A 6386-nucleotide genomic window follows, 5' to 3' on the forward strand; every position below is an offset into this window, starting at 1 on the left:
TTCCTGTAGATCTCTATATTGGAACGATTATTATAACCGTACTAATAGGTTCTCTTATGGTTAGGGGTGGGCGTCCGTCGATGCGGTGCGGTTTGCAAGAAGTTCGATTCAGTTTATTCGATTTTCGGTTATTATTTTGGTGTACCGATGTCACGATCCCAAATCCACTAGTCGTAATGGCACATAACCCAACCCGCTAGGTAAGCCAATTAACCTCTAACCAATTCCAATAATAATTAATAAATCGGTTAAGTAAAAAAATATCTGAATCTTATACATTCCCAAAGGACTGGTAGTACAAATCATGAGCTTTTAAGAATAGAATTTACAAAGCTGAAATGAAATAAATACATCGTCTGTTTGAAAAGTACATAAACAGAGTTTTATAGATCTAAGACTACCACGAACAAGGGGGAGCTACAACCGGGACGCAGGTACATCTTCAATCCAGCTCACATCGAACATAGGAACATCAGCAACCAACATCTGCACGCAAGGTGCAGAAGTGTAATATGAGTACAACCGACCCCATGTACTTAGTAAGTAACAAACTTAACCTTAGGTTGAAAGTAGTAACGAGCTAACACAAGGTCGGGTCCAATACCAATATCCTACAACAGTTCATAATAACATAATACAAGTAATCAAAAATGTATCTCAGAAGTAAAATGCTCAGCTCGTTCACAGTTCCAGAAGATAGTCATGCTTTTCAAGTATCTTAATGAAAATCCAAATCTTTTACCGAAAATGTCAAAAATATGAGTAAGTTTGAAAACTTTTCCAAATACCCTTTACACAATAAATAAGATGTTTCATTTTCTTTCTAGATAGCAAGTGTGAAATACCTCTTTATGCCCACATATCAATGTGTGTAAAAAAAAGTCATGAATGACGTGATATCGTACAACATGAGGAAAAATGCATCTCTATACCTGTATGTCATGTGTGCATGCCAATACCATGTATCTCAAAGATGAATCATGTACTCACACTCTCAGAGTACTCAATCTCACTGTCTCATACTTTTCACTCATCATGCTCAACCACTCGGTACCGTATATGGCCCATACGGCCTATGGAAGATCCATCCCAGAATATATACATCACTGACCATCAGTCACTCAGTACCGAGGAAGGCCAATCCGGCCCCATGGAGAAGATCCATCTCTAGTTATATAAATGCTTCAGACAAGATCCATGTCTAGGGAAGATCCATCCCTCAATATAATCAACCGCGTTCAATGGGGGTGTGTACAGACTCCGGAGGGACTTCTACAGCCCAAGCGCTATCATAAGCCAGATTCAGGCATAAATCAATATAGCTTGTTGTGGCGTGCAACCCGATCTAATAACTGTCACTCATAATCAGGCTCTCGGCCTCACTCAGTCATCAATCTCTCTAGTCCCACTTACGGGTTCATAATTTCATGAAACTAGTCCGACAACAATGATATGATGTATCAATAAATAACAACTGAGATTGAGATATGATATGAATGCATGAATATGACTGAGTACGAAATATCAATGAAATCAGTGAAATGACAGCGAGAAATGACCACTATGGGTCCCAACAGTATTGGCATAAAACCTAAACATGATATCTAGCATGATTGACAGCTCAATTACTTTATCACACGGTGAAAATACGAATATCAACAAAATAGAGCCACTATACAGTGCCATGGAAATAACGGAGTCCTAATTCACATTTTGCTCTAAAAAATAAACCAAAAGCAAAACCAAGAAAAACGTCGCACACACATAGATCTACGGAGATAGAGCCCTAAAATGTTTTAGGTTATCTCTATTCTCTAAACAATCATTCTGGCAAACCGTCTTGGCAGCATCACTGACATCGTCGTCATTTGCGGAAGATTCATAATTTCGTATATTAGAAGTTTGATTATCCTGATATCCGTTAGAATCAAATATCTCATTTGTCTCTTACAATTTTTCTTAATGATGACCAGCCTTTAAAATCCCTAATTATAGGAATTTTTTGAGATTATTTATTTATGTATATAAGTGAATAGATAGAGGTAAAGACTTAGGTAGTCCCTTAAGTATGCAATAGGCGTATTTTTGTTCCTACCTAAGTCACTTCTTGTGAATAGATATATGTGTATATTTTATTGTTAATTGGGAGTTGAAAATGAATTTTGGCTTTCTACTCTATGTGGGTAGGTGTAAGGTCTGCGTACACATTACCCTCCTTAGACCCCTTCTGAAATTTTACTGGGTTCTTGTTGTTGTTGTTGTTTATTTTTTGAGAAACAATTGCTTTCTTGAATGAGGACAATTCTTTTTCCTATTGTCAATTAGTTATAAAGTTCCTATGTATATTTTTTTGGTTGAATCTATGTCGCTTTCGAGAAAATTGTGAATTATCGTTTTGGCATGATATTATCTACCTTAGCATGTGCTATGTGATTTAACTAGAGCAGATATTGAACAGGTTAGCGGTCCTCTAAGTTTTATAAAGCAAATTCAGAGAATCTAGAGCCAGGTAAGTGGTCCTCTATGTGTTCACATTTAGATGGAGAGAATATTATGACTTTTCAAAGGAGGGGATATGCCATCTTCATGTTTTATAGTTGTTCTTGAGTTATGTATTGCTTCAAAATTAATTGTAATCAGTAGTATAAATATTTGAATACATCTCTTTTATGTCTCTTTGGGGAGTAATATTAGGAAGACTTTGATTATATCAATTGTTAAGTTGTCCAAAGAACTAAGTGGCTTTAAGAATTAACTTATGTGTCACTTATTAATGACTTTTATTTTGATTTTAGTTAGTCACTAATTTAAAATTTACATAGCATTTCTCCATATACATTTCCCCTTCTTGATATACCTACCATTCTCCCTTCTTCTAGTTTGTAAATTACTGTATCTCTTTTATTTTTTCTACAGATTCTATCCATCAGTACTAGAACTCATAGATTTAGAGAAATGCTTTAGCAGAAATTCAAAGATACAACATTAAATATGTACTTAATGAAGTGTATTATCCTATTTTCTTGGCCTCGGATTCTTGGATATTATGCGTCATTACTCTCAGCATTCACACATAGCATTTGGCAAAGTCATGGTCAATTGGGAGAAATGCTTTACACTTTCTTAAAGTTGATGAAAGAGACATTTAGCACATAATGATCAGATGAAATTAGACAAAGCTAATAGCCTTGGATAAATTTGCCCTGTCATTATGCATGCAGATATTTGTAAAAATGTTTCCTCCTGGTGGTTTCAAAAATTTACCTTGATGAAATAGTGATAAGAAGAATCTTTGAGTACATAATTGGATGAGTTCTTTGGTTTTAACTTCTATATTTGCACTTTTTGCAAGAACTTTTAATTGATCTTCATTGACTCTACTCATTAGTTAGCATGGCTTATTATAAATTGTTTTTACAGCTGAATGCTCCTGATAGATTTAACATCTATAGTGTCGGTCTCATATTCCTACGAATGGTGAGTTTCAACTCAAAATCTATTAAATGTTAGCTCCTTTGAATATAGGTTTGAAGTATGGCCAGAAATAGGAACTTCGACCATGCTATGGATATCAACCTAGAAACATAATGAAAAATAACTGACACTTTAGCAATATTGAGCAGTGCTATTAAAGGAAAAAAATGAATCTATCTACGTAGAAATGGTGCTGTAATTTTTTCTTTTTCATTTGCCAATCTATTGTTTCTTAAAATTGATGTGTATGTATCAGTATTTTAACTCAAGCATTATACAAAAGTACTACTCCATAAACTTTTATAAGGTGACTCATGAAGCATAGAAAACGAGGCTGAAACTTTCTTAGTCATCTATCTAATTTGTATGGATTGGATGCTTTGGATGCTTAGGGTTATGCAATCCAGCTACCAGGATAAAGGAGCTTCACAATATAAGCATCTGCTCCATCTCCTTGAAAAGTTATCGGATCTTGAAACTCTAGGACAGTAGAGTTCCATCTCCTTTTAACTATTCTGGTATTCCATCTCCTTTCAACTATTCTAGTACTTTTTTCTGTATGATATTGTATTTTAGATCTACACTGACATATTGTTTACATATATAGTTAAGCATTTTTGCTGCAAGTAACTTATTAAATATGTTGTCACAAGATATATAGGTAATATAAAGTGGTACACTTGAAGCATGTGGAGTTTTGAGTGCTCCCTTGGTTGTGTTGATTCAATTTCGTAGCTATGGAAAATTTTATTACTGATGGTTATAATGGAAGAAAACATTATTGGTCTTTATGATGGTTACTGCTTTTTCAGGACAGATTTGCAACGAACGATCTCTCTTACAAAATGCCATATGCATGTAATGTCTTTAGTTTATCTTTGGGTTTGCTTTGAATTTGAATTTGGGAAACTTTATTGACTGCTTTGAGTGTTCTTTAGTACTCAAATTGCACTATTAAAGTTTTACTAAATCAGTTATTTTTATTTTTACAGGTGGATTGAATGAGCAAAGAGTGAATGAAGCGTCAAAGGCACTACTTAGAATTATGGGATTGTTCTTAAAATTATTCGTGTATTAGAATCTTTTAGGAACCTTTTATGTTGTAGTATGCTTTTGAATTGTACAATATTATAAATTTATTTTTTTACAAAGTCATAAGAAACCCTTGCAATAGCCTCAACAGATTGTTTCAATAGCATCAAAAAACCGTTGCAATAACCTTATAAATCGATGCGGCAGTTCCTAATAACGATTGCAATCTGTAATTTAAACCGTTGCTTAAACTGATATTGCAACGGTTTATACTCGTTCCATTTGAATGAGCAACCGTTGCAGTAGATAAGCCTATTGCAACTGTTGTCGAACCGTTGCCACAAGTCTTCTATTGTAACGGTTATGCAAACCGTTGCAACAACCATTGGCGTAGACCTATTGGCACGGGATTTGATGAAACGGTCTATAAAGCGTTACAATTGGTCTATTGCGACGGTTTTCCTACCTATTGCACCGTTTTTAGAGTCGTTGTCATAGGAATTTTCTAGTAATGATGGTTGACTAATGTTACTTAGATCATTTTTGATGGGCCTGCAAGACTTTAGATGATCAGAGTCCGGGACGCCCGAGCCCATGCAGGAGGCATGGGCTATATGGCACACGAAAACCTGGCCACCAGTACCCATTCCGATTTTATAGTCCTAAAACGCCAAAAAAATAAGTAACGGTCTGAGGCGGTGACTAATATTCCTTAGGTCGTTTTTGATGGTCGGGCAAAATTTTAGAAAATCCAGATCCGGACGCTTGGGCCCATGCTAGATGCGTGGGATATAGCACACGAAAATCTTGTCACTAATCGCCATTCCACTTTTATGGCCCTAATACGCTAAAAAAATGAGTAACGATCATGACGAGGCGTGAGTATTGTTCCTTAGGTCGTTTTTGATGGGTGGGCAAAATTTAAGGCGATTCGGATTCGGGCGCCTGGACACACGAAAATTTAGGAATCGGGCGGAATTTAAGTTTTATATCCCTAAAATGCTAATATATGAGCAACAGTTATTGTGAGGTTGTGACTATTGTTCCTTAGGTCATTTTTGATGAGCGAGAAAAATCTTAGGTGATACGGTTCCAGTGCCTAGGTCCATGTAGAAGCGTGGGCTATAACACACGATTGTCTGGCTACCGGTCGTCATTCTAGTTTTATGGCCATAAAACATTAATAAATGAGTAATGGTTATGGCGAGCTAGTGACTATTGTTCCATAGGTTGTTTTTGATGGTCCAGCAAAATTTGTGTCAATTTGAGTCCAGACCCCCGGGCCCATGCTCGAGGCGTGGGCTATAGCACATGAAAATTTGGGAACTGGAAGAAATTACAGCTTTATGGCCCTAAAATGATAAAAATGAGTAACGGTCATGGAGAGGTGGTGACTATTGTTCCATAGGTTATTTTTAATGGGCCTGCAAAATTTTAGGCGATCCGGGTCCGGGCGTCCGAGCTCATGCATGAGGCGTGGGCTATAATACACAAAAATCTGAGAATCGAGCGGAATTACAGTTCCATGGACTTAAAACGACAAAAAATGAGTAACGGTCATGGCGAGGCGGTGACTATTTTTCCTTAGGTCGTATTTTATGGGCCGGCAAAATTTTAGGCGATCCGGGTGCGGACGAAGGGGCACAAGTAGGAGACGTGAGATATAGCAAACGAAATTCTGGCCACCGATCACAATTCAAGTTTTACCCTAAAATGTCATAAAACGAGTAACGGTCATAGCGAGGTGGTAACTATTATTCCTTAGGTCATTTTTGATGGCGAGGCATGGGCATAACACAAAAAAATCTAAGAATCGATTGTCATTCCAATTATTTTTCCCTAAAATACCAAAAAATGAGTAACAGTCATGGTGAGATGGT

At 36.5% G+C, this 6386-nt stretch overlaps 1 long non-coding RNA gene across 2 annotated transcripts; it reads left to right on the top strand.

Moving 5' to 3' along the window:
• The first annotated feature begins 1820 nt into the window (after positions 1-1820).
• LOC104107221 (uncharacterized) lies at positions 1821-4654 on the top strand. Of its 2 annotated transcripts, XR_011410711.1 has the most exons (4): positions 1821-2183; positions 2275-3477; positions 3867-3992; positions 4467-4654. It is a non-coding gene; the product is annotated as an uncharacterized lncRNA (long non-coding RNA). The 2 variants fall into 2 exon arrangements; XR_001971431.2 differs by having other exon boundaries at positions 2275-3992.
• Positions 4655-6386: the final 1732 nt, after the last annotated feature.

This window comes from Nicotiana tomentosiformis, chromosome 8 (genome assembly GCF_000390325.3).
Source record: "Nicotiana tomentosiformis chromosome 8, ASM39032v3, whole genome shotgun sequence".
Classification (NCBI taxonomy): domain Eukaryota; kingdom Viridiplantae; phylum Streptophyta; class Magnoliopsida; order Solanales; family Solanaceae; genus Nicotiana; species Nicotiana tomentosiformis.